Raw genomic sequence first — 8,199 nt, forward strand, 5'->3', positions numbered from 1 at the left:
AAAGAGTGTGTTTTTGTGAAATGAAATGAGAGAATGAAGTGAAGTTTAAAAAAAAAATGGAATGGTGGTAATGGTTGGTGTAGGCCGACGGTTTGGGGAGCAAAAAGGGGGGGACCATTTGCTTGGCATCGGTGGTAGTATATGATGGTGTGGGTACATGTTGGGTGGCATGGGGTGTAAGGTTAAAATGTGTAAGTATTAGTACCAAGCATGCTTAATTCTTGTCTTATTTACTAATGGGTTTTGTCTTATGTTTCATGGGCTAACTTTTCCACTAATTAGTCCATTAAGTGAGCCCATTAAGTTAAGTAGGTTGGGCCTTTAATAAGCAAGGTCCATTAAGGTGTTAAGTCCATTAAAACTAACTAGTAAGCATTAGTAAACACTAAGCATAATTAAGGAACCATAAAGCCAAGTAATTGTCATAAATATATAACAATTATGTTTACGTAGTCATAATATTCCAATTATGCAAAAGTTTAACGTGCACTAAGTACATAGCTCGTTTTAAACAATAAGTGGCACTAACGTTCGTAAATGCATTCAAGGATTATGTTAAGTAACTAAGTACTTAAAAATACGTTGTAAGGCATTAACGAAAGTAATTAACATAATTAATGATCCCGGCAATTAATCTAGCTAAGTACGCACATAAATGCAGTTTCGTGAAAGTAATAAATATGATTAAAAGTCGAAAAAGTCGGGTCGTTACATTACCCACCTGTTAAAGAAAATTTTGTCCCGAAATTTAAGCTGAGGTAGATGGCGGAGTCGGGAAAAGGTGAGGATATTTCTGCATCATTTGATCCTCTCGCTCCCAAGTAAACTCAGGTCCTCGTTTTGCATTCCATCGGACTCGGACGATCGGAATCTTGTTGCGTTTCTAGGTCTTGACCTCACGGTCCATAATTTCAACGGGTTCTTCCACAAAGTGGAGTTTGTCATCAATCGTAAGCTCATCGAGAGGGATGACAAGTTCTGGTTCAGCAAGACATTTCTTCAGGTTCGACACGTAAAAAGTAGGATGAACGGAGATCAATTGTGTCGAAAGATCCAAACGGTAAGCAACGGGTCCAATACGCTCCAAGATTTCAAAAGGACCAATATATCGTGGGTTTAACTTCCCACGCTTTCCGAAACGGATTACACATTTCCAAGGTGCAACTTTCAATATTACGTGGTCACCCACTTGGAATTCAAAATCTTTAAGTTTAAGGTCGGCATAGCTCTTTTGACGATCGCGGGCCGTCTTGAGCCTCGCTTGAATTTGAACAATCTTCTAGGTTATTTCATGGATTAGCTCGGGTCCGGTGATTTGCTTCTCACCCACTTCGGCCCAACAAATAGGAGAACGACATTTGCGGCCATACAACGCTTCGAAAGGTGCGGCATTAATACTAGAATGATAACTATTATTGTAAGAAAATTCAGCTAGCGGTAAATGCTTCTCCCAAGCTTTTCCAAAATCAATAACACAAGCACGCAACATGTCCTCTAAAGTTTGAATCGTGCGTTCGCTTTGTCCGTCGGTCTGCGGGTGATATGTGGTACTCATGTCGAGACGTGTTCCCAAAGCTTCTTGTAAGGAATGCCAAAATCTAGAGGTGAAACGGGCATCTCGGTCTGAAATAATCGATAAGGGTACACCGTGTCGAGATACAATTTCCTTTATGTATAGTTGAGCGAGTTTTTCCATCGTATCAGTCTCTTTCATGGCTAGGAAGTGAGCAGATTTGGTAAGACAGTCAATGATAACCCAGATGGTATCGTATCCGCCCACCGTCTTTGGTAGTTTCATGATGAAGTCCACCGTTATCCTTTCCCACTTCCATTGCGGGATTTCTGGTTGCTGAAGTAACCCAGATGGCCTTTGATGTTCGGCCTTAACCTTTGAACAAGTCAAACACTTCTCAACATAAGTAGCAACGTCCTTCTTAAGATTAGTGATAATGCTAAAAATGAACATATATTTCATAGCATTATCCCTCAAGAAAGACAAGCTTTTAGTTGCAATTGTTCTATTTACAAGTGATATTCGTTTAAATAATAAAAGGTGAAGACAAAAGACAGATTCGACGAATTGAAGACGCAAACGACCAAAAAGCTTAAAAGTACAAAGTACAATCAAAGTGGTTCAAATTATTGGTGAGAAACGTCTCAAAATTACAAGAGTACAAGCCACAAAACGCAAAATAAAAGATATTAAATTGTACAAAAGGACGTTCGAAAATCCGGAACCGGGACCAGAGTCAACTCTCAACGCTCGACGCAACGGACTAAAAATTACAAGTCAACTATGCACATGAATATAATATAATATATAAATAATTCTTAAAATTATATATATATATTATATTATATAATAAAACGTATAATATGTATATATATGTTTGTATTTTATTTTATGTACAAAACAGGGTAAAACAGCGCATTTTCAAAGACTGACATTAAAGTTCAGCAAAAGTTACTAATTTTGACGACAAGACGCAAAATATCAAATGTAATATAAAATAATATGTTTGCAAACTCGGTATTTTTAATCACTTTTCTACACTAATCACCCTCATGAATTTATAATTATAGTCTGATTTCATGCAAATGAGGGCATTGCATGATCTCAAGTGTGGGGAAGGGTTATAAATTCTCTCGGGTTTACACTTAGTTTAATTGCCAAATTTTGTGAATATTTGAAAATTTTTCAACTAAATGAATTCAAAATTATGTTTATACATATTTATGAACGATAAAACTAGGTGTTAATGCCGAAATTATTGTTACCTCAGAGAGAACATAAATGAAGAAACAACCCAAAACGCTTGAATTCATTTAAAATGGAATAGAAGAGAATAAAAAGGCAAAGAAAAGAATAAATAAAAGCTAAGTGTAGGAAGAATTTACCAATTTTTTTAAAACACATATCACATATTTGGTACAGATTATTGCAGGTACTTTTGCTTTGGACTAAACTAATCAGTTTTACCCGATTTATTGTAATACCTTTGAAAAGAATAGATGGATCTACATGATGAATCAATTCCATCATTAAAAGGAAGTAAAGTCTTCCGAAAAAGACACGCGCTTCTTGATTTAGGTCAAGAAGTTGTCATCCAGACCAGTTGTAGAGTCTACGAAAAACCATGAATAGTTTTCTCGAAAATCAACTGGAAATCCACGAACCTCAGCATCAAACAGGGTCGCCAATTGGTCAGACTTATCCTAACCATGAGAGGATCTGTCTCGTAAAATGGGGAGGGCGCCATGCAAATTAGCTTGATAAGACTAATGAATCAGATCCCCAGAAAGGATAATCTCCTTAAAGATCAAAAATCAGCTTTTAAGACTGATATTACTCAATCCTTGAGATTGACTTTTAAAGATTGAGAATTCAAACTCATGGAATTCAATTATATCTAAACTCGAGCTTGAACGAGAAAATATTTTAATCAAAAATAAAACCGATTTGTTTTCTGAAAACCTATTTTCAATGCGTTCATTACCGTTGAACGTAAAATCCTAGGAATTCACCTGGAATTCATCAGGTCACCTGAACTAAATCGGATGTCAACCATAAAAACGGTGGTTGCATAGCATGGTCGAAGACAGGACCTTGTGCCAGACCGAAAAATTATAGGGTGATCTTTACTATTGCTCCTACAAAGGATAGTAATTGCATCCGACACGTTATAGACCATAATTAAAAGTATGTCATGGGACACTGCCTTAACAGTTGCTTGTTCAACGCTTTCCTTTACAACCGGACGGTATTTTACCGAAAGGTAATATACGGAGCAAGTGTACTGGACGTGTTGCTTTCCCAATACAAGGTTAGTAAGTGGGTGACACAAAACCGCAATTTTTGAGCTAAAATTTTCAAATCTGAAACCCACCAAACCCACAAAAACATTTTGCGAACACCGGTGAAGGGTTATTCCGGAAAACTTATCTAGGGTAAAAGCTAGAATGAATTTTCAAAAGATCAAATGTTTTCATAAAGATCCAATTTCCTTAAGGATCTAAATTTTTATAGTCATGTGGGACTGTAAACCACATCATTACTATCATTGTTTATACCGCCGTATAGAATTCACTGATGTACAAAGTGTGAAGAATAAAGAAGTGATTCTAGTATTTTTATTTCAAGACTATATTGCTTGAGGACAAGCAACGCTCAAGTGTGAAAATATTTGATTATGCTAAAAACGAACATATATTTCATAGCATTATCCCTCAAGAAAGACAAGCTTTTAGTTGCAATTGTTCTATTTACAAGTGATATTCTTTTAAATAATAAAAGGTGAAGACAAAAGACAGATTCAACGAATTGAAGACGCAAATGACCAAAAAGCTCAAAAGTACAAAGTACAATCAAAGTGGTTCGAATTATTGGTGAGAAACGTCTCAAAATTACAAGAGTACAAGCCGCAAAACGCAAAATACAAGATATTAAATTGTACAAAAGGACGTTCGAAAATCCAAAACCGGGACCAGAGTCAACTCTCAATGCTCGACGCAACGGACTAAAAATTACAAGTCAACTATGCACATGAATATAATATAATATATAAATAATTCTTAAAATTATATATATATATATATTATATTATATAATAAAACGTCGGCAAATAAGAAAACAAAAATATGTGAGCTGTCCCAGGCGGCCATGCGATCGCATGGCCAGAAGGCAAAAAATCCATGTGATCGCATGGGCATCAGAATCTGGCCACATCTATAAATTGCAACGTTTTTCAGCGAATTATACACATCTTTTTCTTTCTTCATTCTCTCAACGTGTATATATATATATATATATATATATATATATATATATATATATTATAATTTTAATTTTAATTTTAATAATAATAAGGGTATGTTAGCGAATGTTGTAAGGGTGTAAGTCGAAATTCTGTCCGTGTAACGCTACGCTATTATTAATCATTGTAAGTTATGTTCAACCTTTTTAAATTAATGTCTCGTAGCTAAGTTATTATTATGCTTATTTAAGCCGAAGTAATCGTGATGTTGGACTAAAATATTAAAATTGGGTAATTGGGCTTTGTACCATAATTGGGGTTTGGACAAAAGAACGACACTTGTGGAAATTAGACTATGGGCTATTAATGGACTTTATATTTGTTTAATTAAATGATAGTTTGTTAATTTAATATAAAGATTTACAATTGGACGTACCTATAAATAACCATATACACTCGATCGGACACGATGGGCGGGATATTTATAAGTACTAATAATCGTTCATTTAACCGGACACGGGAATGGATTAATAGTCAATGGACTTATTAAAACAGGGGTGAATTATATACAAGGACACTTGGTGTAGTTATAGTTTAAGTCCCCAATTAGTTGGAATATTTGACTTCGGATATAAGGATAATTTGACGAGGACACTCGCACTTTATATTTATGACTGATGGACTGTTATGGACAAAAACCAGATGGACATATTGAATAATCCAGGACAAAGGACAATTAACCCATGGTAATAAACTAAAATCAACACGTCAAACATCATGATTACAGAAGTTTAAATAAGCATAATTCCTTTATTTCATATTTAATTGCACTTTTAATTATCGCACTTTAATTTATTGACATTTTATTTATCGTACTTTTTAATTATCGCAATTTTATTTATCGTCATTTTATTTATCGTACTTTTATTTATCGCAATTTCATTATCGTTATTTACTTTACGCTTTAATTTAAGTTATATTTATTTTTAATATTTTACATTAGGTTTTAACTGCGACTAAAGTTTTAAAATCGACAAACCGGTCATTAAACGGTAAAAACCCCTTTTATAATAATAATAATACCTATATTTATATTTATATTTATACAAATATAGTTTTAAAAATATAGCGTTAAACTTGGCTAGCTCCCATGTGGAACGAACAGGACTTACTAAAAACTACACTACTGTACGATTAGGTACACTGCCTATAAGTGTTGTAGCAAGGTTTAGGTATATCCACTCTATAAATAAATAAATAACTTGTGTAAAATTGTATCGTATTTAATAGTATTTCGTAGCAAAAAATACTACTATTTTGTATACACCTCTACGCACATCAATTAGGCCACCAATACTGTTCTTTGAGATTGTGGTACATCTTACCGGCTCCTGGATGAATCGAATATCTTGACTTGTGGGCTTTGTCTAGAATAAGGCTTCGTAAATCCCCATAACTAGGTACCCAAATCCTTCCTGCGAAATATCAGAGTCCAGTCTCCTTAAATTCGAATCGAGAGACGAGAATGTTCAAGTGCTCATGAGAAATATTCTCCTCCTTGAGAGCCTCATCTTGAGCTACGCGGATCTGGCTATTGAGATTCGTGTGAATGGTGATGTTCAAGGCTCGGACACGAAGAGATACCATTCTCTCCTTTCGGCTCAAGGCATCTGCTACTACATTTGCCTTGCCAGGATGATAACTTAGTTCACAATCGTAATCGTTCAATGTTTCGATCCACCGTCGCTGTCTCATGTTCAGTTGTTTTTGATCGAATATGTGTTGTAGGCTTTTGTGGTCGGTGAAGATAGTACTTTTAGTTCCATAGAGGTAGTGTCTCCACAATTTTAGTGCAAAGACAACAGCACCAAGTTCGAGATCGTGCGTTGTGTAATTTCGCTCGTGAATCTTCAGTTGACGAGAGGCATAAGCAATAACCTTTGTTCGTTGCATCAATACACAACCAAAACCATGTTTTGAGGCGTCGCAATACACAACGAAGTCGTCACTGCCTTCGGGAAGTGATAAGATAGGTGCGGATGTTAACTTCTGCTTCAGGGTTTGGAATGCCGACTCTTGCTCGACCGCCCAAACGAATTTCTTTCCTTTGTGAGTCAATGCGGTTAATGGACGTGCAATCAGAGAGAAACCTTCAATGTTAACTTCTGCTTCGGGTCGTTACACTAATTCTCGTAAATCTCGTGCTCAAGGGATAATATTCAACATTGCCTCGGAACTTGGTAGTCTTAAACATTTAGAATATTCAGACCAAATTCATCGTGGGAAATCTAAGAGGATAAGACGGGATAAAGGTAAAATTTCTCATCTTAGAAAAATTTGAAAAGACTGCTCAATTTAAACTTTATGTTGTTATTGCTGCTAAACGCTTGCGGAAGCTTGTGTTGCTGAGCTTGAATCAAAAGAGAAATGGTATTTGCATAAATCTGATACTTTGACAGAGTCTAACGAAGTTTTAGAAGAAAAACTAGATACTAGCAACAACGATACCAGACACCTTGCTGCAGGCATTCCTAATATTATTACCAAAGTGTTTAATTTTGATACTTTGACAAAACCTTTCTCAAACTTCATCACTATTGTGTGTAACACTAAGGGGATAAAATTTCCTCGAATCTTAAAAGCTAAAGTGCCAAATTTTCCAGATCCTCTGCCCGAGACTATTACTGCTAAAATTGATCCAGACTCTGTGAATAAAGTGAAAACTGTAGACAGTCAAGTAGAGAATCAATTTAGGTGGCTAGCTTTATATTATTATTTAGTACTTTGTATATTTATGCCAAAGCTTTACATGTTTGATTAAAATCAATTTAGGTGGCTAGCCTTCGTTTTTATAATTTTACGTCATGACGGTCGTAGATATAATCTAATGCTTCGATGCTCAGCGGAGTCTACGTCATCCGCTGCTGATTCAACCTTTTGTTTACGATTGAACTTTTGCCATTGAAAAAAAAATTTCTCTTCTGCGGGCAGGGATGACACGCAGCTTTATGTCACCTGAACTTAAAAAATCCTTGGTCGAATATATATGAACATTTTTGCATAAGAATAACTGCTTTATTTCTTACTTCTTAAAGAAATTTTTACATTAATGACCGCATCTCATATTCAAGATAGTTGATCAGGCTATCTGAATATAAAGTACTACGCATAAAATTTCTTTAAATTCATTGCATTCCATGTTCTTTGCATTTCTTCACCGGAGGGTACTGCGAGAGTATATAAACCATTCTTATGTGCCTTTATAATCTTGTAAGGTCCTTCCCAACGTGGTCCTAATTTTTCTTATTTTGTTTGTCGACTTTCTTCATTGTCCGCTAGTACCAGATCGCCTTCTTCGAATTGTACATGCTTCACTCTTTTATTATAATACTTTGCCATACGATGTTTATTATCTGCTTGACGGATTACAGCCATAATACGTCTT

Source organism: Rutidosis leptorrhynchoides, chromosome 7 (assembly GCF_046630445.1).
Source record: "Rutidosis leptorrhynchoides isolate AG116_Rl617_1_P2 chromosome 7, CSIRO_AGI_Rlap_v1, whole genome shotgun sequence".
Classification (NCBI taxonomy): Eukaryota; Viridiplantae; Streptophyta; class Magnoliopsida; order Asterales; family Asteraceae; genus Rutidosis; species Rutidosis leptorrhynchoides.